Raw genomic sequence first — 8,530 nt, forward strand, 5'->3', positions numbered from 1 at the left:
GGGTCATGTTAGGTCCCTATACTACTAGTGTAGCCCCCATATTATGATTGTGGTGGCCCATAAAAGCCCACTATTGTTATTGTTGAGCCCATACATTATTATTGTTATGTGGTCCCTAATTATATTTTGACCCTTTAGACTCCTATATATACCAAGGAGGTATTGTCATTTCAATCATCCAAGAATTGTTTATTTGTGTGATGTAAAAGGAGGTTTCCCCCTTGAAGTGGCTTATTATGAAATTGTTGATCTATCTTTTCTTATGTTTATGTGTTATTTTGATCTAGATACATAAAACATTTCTCCTTGTCTTGGTTGATTATGAAGTCGACCTTCACTCTCCACCTCATTCTTTCCTTCTTACCAACCATTGCTCTTGAAAGACCCCTCTTTCCTTAGATAACACGTCACTCTTCCTCACCAGTGGTGGATTTAGACCTGGACCTAACATATTACTATGACAAACCAAGTCATCAATAGATTTTTACATCTGAGTTGGGTATGATTAGGCCTACCTTGACTCTTCAGTCTTGGATCTGTACATCCACTTCACCTCCACATTACAAAGCCCTCATGTTAAGTCACAAATCCATTGACTCTCATTCCCGTTGGGATCTTTGCCCATAGTTCCTCACTTACCTCACCCCTCTTAAGCCAGGAAGCCACTTTCCCTATGTGCCCCATCTTCCCCCCTGTCATGCCCTTCCATCGAGAATTCCCATCGCTTTGCCAGTCACCTTTCATTGTCCCCTCCCACACCCTTGATTTAGACTGGTTGGCTACCTTATCAACACTTGATCAAGGCTCGACCCTCATACATCTCTTTAATTTTAGGAAAAGACATTCACAATAAATAAATACCTCATCTATTTGGGAAATTTTGGTAGGCTAGTTTTGGGGTAAAAAACTTTTGAACAAACCCATGGATGCTTGGTTAATTAGAACTTGGAAACCCCTTTTAGTTTACTCTCCCACCACCTACCTTCTAATAAGAAAATGGGTAGCCTTCATATTCACCTTAGAGGAAGACTGCAACATGATTATGGAGTGGGAATGGAATTGGCGTCAGTTTGGCCTCTTCTAAAAAAAATGGGTTGTCGATTTCGACCCTGCTAGTAAATTTGTTTCCAAACACAAATCTTGGGTGACTCTTTCAAGCCTCTCGCTCATTTTATGGTCTAGAAAGGCCTTGGAAGCAAAAGGTGACAAAATCAAAATATTTTTTACTTTAGAAGATAGTTGGGACAAGAAATTAGATAGGATATGGATTTGGATGTAGGTGAAGGTGGAATTTAGCGAGGGTTTATTGGGGGGAATTCAATTAACATACAAATATCTTAATTGTACATATAAATTGGACTACTGGAGGCTCTTATTCCATTGCTTCAGATTTCACTCCATAAGTCTACACCGCTTAGAACATTACAACAAATTTTGAACCCCACCATTAGAGGAAAAATGACTATGGAGAAAAAAAGGCACCAATTTCTGCATATGAGGATGGATAAAAGGAAAATTTAGAAGTATCTCTAGCTAACCTAACACTTGGTTTCGATTCCAAGACAAATAATTAACATTGTCATGAGCCTTTTTTGGCAATTCAATCCCTTGGTAAGTAGTCAAAATCCCCTACTAATCTTTCTAATTCCTCTATTCTAAGTTCCTCAGTTTTTGAATTTATTTCTCTCCATTTATTACCTTCCCTTCCTCCCCTGACTCCCTTGTTCACCCTCCCTCTCTATCCCTCTAAATCCCCGCGGCTTCCCCCCCCCGCCCACCCCCGCCCTCTTCTACATCCACACCCCTAAAATCCTCTTCTTTACCCTTACCCTCTCCTTCCCTTCTCCCTAACCTTGTTCCCTTCCCTTCCTTAAATCCTCCTCTTCATTTGACCCTCCCATAAAATTGTCCCTCCTCTTCAAAGGAGGTCTAACTTTTAATATTATCCTCTCCAACCTAGTGGGGTGCTAGCCTCGTCTTCTCACAGTGCAGTTAAAATTTGTCCCTGACTTTAGCCTTGGTAAACAATCTACCATCATTTTGAGTAGGAAAATCCCTCTCCTCCCCTCTAATATGATTATTCTCTCCTTAAATACCTAGGGCTTAGGCGTTTCCCCTAAAATTTTAGCCCTCAAATGTGTAACACAATCCTCCCATGTCTACCCAAGCAGTTGGCTAGTCGGGGTAAACAAGTGACTAGAGGCCACTGTGATATGATTCGACCTCCTAAGTCACGTTAAGGAAGTGGAACCAATAGAAACACACCATACATACATTCAACATAAGCATTAGGACCCTCGGGAGCCAATCCAACCTTCCTTCCAACTAGGCCTTGGGTCCCACTCAGCTTTTGGACCACTTAACCTTTGGATGCTCTCATGCTATGGGCATTCTAGTGTCCAGGTACCTTTGGATGCTCTAACAAGCTTGCAAGCTAGCGTCCAGGGACTCCTTTGCACATTTTTGTGCCAACGTCCCCGAGATTTGAGCCACTTTTTCAGGCCCATAGCCCTGGTCACTACCCATAATTGAATCACATCTTCATAACAGTAAAACAACAAGGAAATGACAGTATAAATGCAATCACTAGAATGAGACCTTGACTGGACCCCTACTAGCCATGATAGACATTTCTTCAAACATATCATGAATATGTAATCTATAGGTGTAAGTAACAAATCTAATCATAGGGGTCTCATATTCATCTCAAAATCACTAAGAAGAATTGATGCCTCAACACATTAGCTGAAGTTTCATCCATTAGGTCATAGATACATCGTTCATTCATTTACAAGTAAAAACATGATGCGAGCCATACATAGCTACTGTCATATATATATATATATATATATATATATATATATATATATATATATATATATATATATATATATATATATATATATATATATATATATATATATATAACCAACATAATAGCAACATAAATACTAATGAAATCACAGCAATATGATCCACATATAAACCATCATAATACATATAGAAATACAAGGAGAAATAACCTCATATTGATGAAGCAAAATCGAAACCCAGGATGGGACTTCCACGTTCCACCCGACCATATAATGGTTGAGCCAAATATCTCTTCATCCATTCACATTCATGCCATATTCCAAGCATGAATGTGGGATCTCATAGAACATATCAATCCAAAACCATCGAGGGCTTCCAGAGACCATCCATCTCAACCCATCAAACTGTGATTCCACCTCACAGTCGTACATCATAAAACCATCACCAGATCAGTCTCTATCCAAGCCTTCCAAGGCTCTAGAGTGTTTGTCCAACCAAGGCTTCAAGGATAGTAACTCAACTCAGAACTTTTACAAGGATCAGAGTGTTTGTCCAACTAAGGCTCCAGGACTAGTAAATCAACCCACCAAGGGCTCCAAAGCGTTTGTAAAACCAATGCTACGAGACTAGTAACTCAACCCAAGCTATTACAGGGCTCCAGAGCATTTGTCCAACCAAGGCTCCGAGACTAATAACTCAACCCACGCTAAGGAAACATGAGAACCAACTAAAACAAAATAATGAAAATAAACCCACAATCTCCATGGCTATCAAGGAGATTGTAAGGCTAGGCAATCCACTGTCAATCCAGACCATCCTCCATGCCAATGACACATCGCCACCAAAAAACCACATGCATATGTCACGCATGCCAAAAATAGTGAGGAAAACATACATGCAACTCAGTACCTGCAAGCAAATCCCACTATAGTTGTTGATCCTCATATCCTCTTACGCTTTGCTGCTCTTCCTTTTCCTTCTTGCTCCAAAATCCAAGTATGCCACGCCCTCCATAATAATGAGAGAGTTCCAAAACTGAACTGACAAAAGGTTTACCAATTGATCCTCATAAGCCTTTTTATGAATGAGGCCTCTATTTTCTTCATTTTCCATTACTTTCCTTCTTTTTCCTCCTAACATGCAACCTGTGACCTTTCACCTCCCTTTTCTCATAATTTCCATTATTTTCATAAATATATGTGCCAAAAATGTCATTTTGTCTTTCCAAAGCCTTAGCCATTGCCTTTTCCAATTTCCTTAGCCATTAATAAACCAAATGAACACCCACACTAGGATGTCTTGCCCAACATTCAACTTGGAATAAATGTCCCATCAACTATGGTTATTATTTTGCCTTTATTAACTTTTATTACATGGAATTTTCACCAGGGCTGTTACAAAACTCTCCCCCTTGGGGGAACACCATCCTTGGTGTTCAACAACACCTATAACCACAAAAATGTTGTAAGAAAAATATACTATCGATGGAGATTTATAACTTAGCTCGATGCAATATTTACAATGATCAACCTGTTGAGAAGAAAACCAACATGAAAACATAACAAACATAACATCATAATGGTATGACACCCATACCACTTATTGGAGCTTTATAACATAGCTCATGGCGGTATTTACATCCACATATGTATGTACATATAGCAACATCCCCAAAACATATACCAAGACATATACCAAAACTTCTTTGCCTCCACCGACAAACAAGGAAGGATAAATAACCCGCATCTGATCCACCATATCCCATGTAGCTTCATCAGGCCCAAAGTGCTTCCATTGCACTTTAACCTACTCGATTTCTCGTTTCCGAAGCATGAGCACCTTTTTCTGAAATATACACTAAGGCTCGAGATGGAATTATCCATATGGTTCCACCTACAATACAGACCAGTCAATCACATGATCAACATCTATAACATACTCCTTAAGCAATGACACATGGAAAAGATCATGTACTTTCATTGTCGGAGGCAGTATAAGTCAATAGGCTACTGGCCCAATCCTCCCAATAATACTGAAGGGTCCACAAAACTGCGGTGCCAGCTTGGCACATGATCAAATCTGTAAGGAGCTCTTCTGTGGTTTGGTGCCCAAGTACACCTATTCCCCAACCTGGAACTCCTTGAACAACCTGTTCTGGTCTGCATAGCTCTCCTGCCTATCCTGTGCTATGTTAGGTCCCTATAATAATAATGTATTCCCCAATTATTATTGTCATTGTATCCCTTTATTGTTATTTTTTTCCCCTGTTGTCCCCATATTGTTATTATTGTGCCCCATAGAAGCCCATTATTGTTATTGTTGTGCCCTTATATTATTATTATTGTTATGTCGACTCTGATTATATTGTGACCCCTTAGACTCCTATATATAGAAAGGAGGTTTTGTCATTTGAATCATCCAATAATTGTTTATTTGTGTAATGTAAAGGAGGTTTCCCCCTTGAAGAGGCTAATTTTGAAGTCGTTGATCTATCTCTTATTCTATTTTGTGAGTTGGTTGCATAACATTTGGTATCAGAGCTTTGGATTCTAGGGTTTCGCTACTTCAAAAAGGTCATCATGGAATTTTCGCTATAATTTTTTTCTATGAAGCTTTAGATTCTGAAATTAAAACTCATTTGAGCCAAAATCTTAGTGAACCTCATGTATGAATTTCAGTTCTTGTCTTGCTATATGTTCAAAGATATGATCCAAGGAATTTAGGGTTTTTGCAGGCTCCAAAATTCGATCTCAAACAGGTGACCTTGGGAAAATTGTCATAACTTTCTCTCTGAGAATCAAATTCAAATTTCGTAAAAAGTGACAAAAATAGGATGATAGGTACCATTTTTAGGGTTGAAGGTTGAAACAGTGACACATGGAACTTCATACAAGTTTTCTCTACTGAACCAGTATATAATCAGGCCATCGTGGGATATTGGGCATAACTCTTTCTTGGATAATCCAATCTCGATCAGACTTGTGGGGTTGGAAAGAGGACTCATATGGATACTAGAAGACGCAATTTCAGACCTTGGAGATCCGAAATTAGAGAGATACGTCAGATTCGATATTGAGCTCCTATAAAGTGAAAAAAAAATGTGTGTAGTTTTTTTTTTAAATTTGTATAAGTTTTGTTTGAGATAATCGTTTGAAGTGATTCAAAGGGAATTGTGAATCATAATGATCATTAATTGATGAACCAAAGAAAGAAAATGGAAACACTTAGTAGGCAACCCGAAATCTCTACTGTGACACATGAAGAAGAGGAAGAAATGCAACATGATATATCAAAATTACGAGACCAAGTGCAACAAATTTTGCTCTCACAAAAAGTAACTGAAGCTAAGATGGATGGCTTGAAGATTGGATAAATGAAGCAAGGGATGAATGGATGAATGATGAAGAAGTGTGGGCACTCATTCAAAATTTGAAACAAGATCCCAGTACATCTAATACATTTAGATGGAAAAATGATTCATTATGATACAAAGATCGCTTATACCTCTGTAAGAATTCCCAACTCAAACAAAATTTTCTTCTGGAATTTCACACCTTTCCCTTAGGAGGGCACTCAATATATTTAGAAACTTACCATAGGGTTAAGAAGGAATTTTTTTGCAATGGCCTTAAATCTTATATTCAAAATTTTGTGACAGAATGTTTGGTTTGCCAAGAAAATAAAGTTGAGACAATTAATACACTGGGTCTGTTACAACCTTTATCCATTCCAAGCCAACATTGGGAGGAGGTTTCAATGGATTTTATCACAGGTTTGCCCAAGTCCGAAGGAAAGAGTGTCATCATGGTGGTAGTTGATAGACTTACCAAGTATGCACACTTTTGTGCATTATCTCATCCATTTAAAGCCAGTACAGTTGCTACTGCATTTATGGAAACAACTCAAAACCTACATGGAAACCCAAAGATTATTGTAAGAAATAGAGATCCCATTTTCACTGGAAATTTTTGGATGGAATTATATCTTATCTCGGTACTCATTTAGCTCATAGCTCATCTCATCATCCTCAATCTGATGGGCAAACTAAGATAGTGAACAAATGTTTGGAAGGATATCTTCGTTGCTTTGTATCTAATAAACAAACACAATGGATCAAGTGGTTGCCTCTAGCTGAATGGTGGTATAACACTTCCTTCCATACTACAGCAAAAATGACCCCATTTATGGCACTTTACAGATACCATCCACCATCCATCACATCATCTTTAAGATAAAATTCTAAGGTTCGATCAGTGGAAGATCACCTTGAGCATCAACAAGAAGTTCTCCAACTCTTAAAGGATAACCTCACTTTGGCGCAGAATAGAATGAAACAACAGGAATATAAACATCGCAGCGAAAGAAGTTTTGGTGCAAGTGAATGGGTATTTCTACAACTACAATCATACAAACAAATGTCCCTCAAGCAAGCTAAGAAGGATAATAAATTATCACCAAAGAATTATGGTCCATACAATGTGTTTCAAAAGATTGGTACTATGGCATACAAATTGGAGCTTCTTGCATCTTTCCGAGTGCACCCAGTTTTCCATGTTTCGTGCTTAAAGAAGGTTATAGGTGACAAGCTCCCAGTTCAAACAATATTGCTAGAACTTGATGAGGAAGGAAAAATCATATTGGAACCTGAAGCAGTCATAGAAATAAGAACTTGACAACTACAAAATCGATCAATTTTAAAGTATCTCATCAAGTGGAAGAACTTACCCGCTGAGGATTTCACATGGGAGGATAAGAATTTTATACAAAAGCATCAAGAACTACTTAAGCCTTGAGGACAACACTTTTTTTAAGGAGAGGGGCATGTGAAATCTCTCTCAACAATCTCAATACTATTGCGAAATGTTCAACATGTTCTTCCTTATTATTAGAATATACTAGTATATTATCAATGAATACAATATCAAACTTGTCCAGATAAGGACACAATACAATATTCATCAAGCACATAAATGTAGTTGGAGCATTAGTCAAACCAAATGGAACTACACAAACTCATAATGCCCATACTTGGTCCGGAAAGTGTTTGTAGATGTCCTCTTCCTTAATGCGTACCTGATGGTATCTTGATCTCAGATCAATCTTCGAGAACATTGTTGCTCCCTTCAACTGATCAAACAAGTCATCAATCCTTGACAACAAATACATGTTCTTGATGGTCACTTTGTTCAACTGCCTATAATCAATGCATAACCTGAGAGTACCATCCTTCTTCTTCACAAACAACATTGGTGCACCCCAAGGCAATACACTTGGCCTAATGTATCCCTTGTCAAGAATTTCCTTCAACTACAACTTCAATTCCACTAACTCTGGTGTGCTCATCTTGTATGGTGTCTTTGTTGTTGTTGCTTCCCCTAGTACCAACTCAATAGAAAAGTCCACTTCCCTGTGAGGTGACAAATATGAAATCTCTACTGGGAACACATCCTGAAACTGTCGTAAAATTGGGTACCTCCTCAAGACATCTGCATTCTCAACTTTCTTACCTTTATCAATAGAAATATGCACTGCGAATAACACACACCCATTCCTGCGATTGTGCTTCACATGCATAGTTGTCACCATTCTAACTGATGTTTGCCTTCTTCTTACATTGCAAGATTCTTTGTTTCCCATTGTCATCCAAGTACTCATTGAACGAATATATTTATATTATTATACCTGCCGAAGGTATTCAATTGGCTATTCAAATCAT

This window comes from Pinus tabuliformis, chromosome X, assembly GCF_031772625.1.
Source record: "Pinus tabuliformis cultivar Carrire ecotype Pingquan chromosome X, CPIR1, whole genome shotgun sequence".
Lineage (NCBI taxonomy): Eukaryota > Viridiplantae > Streptophyta > Pinopsida > Pinales > Pinaceae > Pinus > Pinus tabuliformis.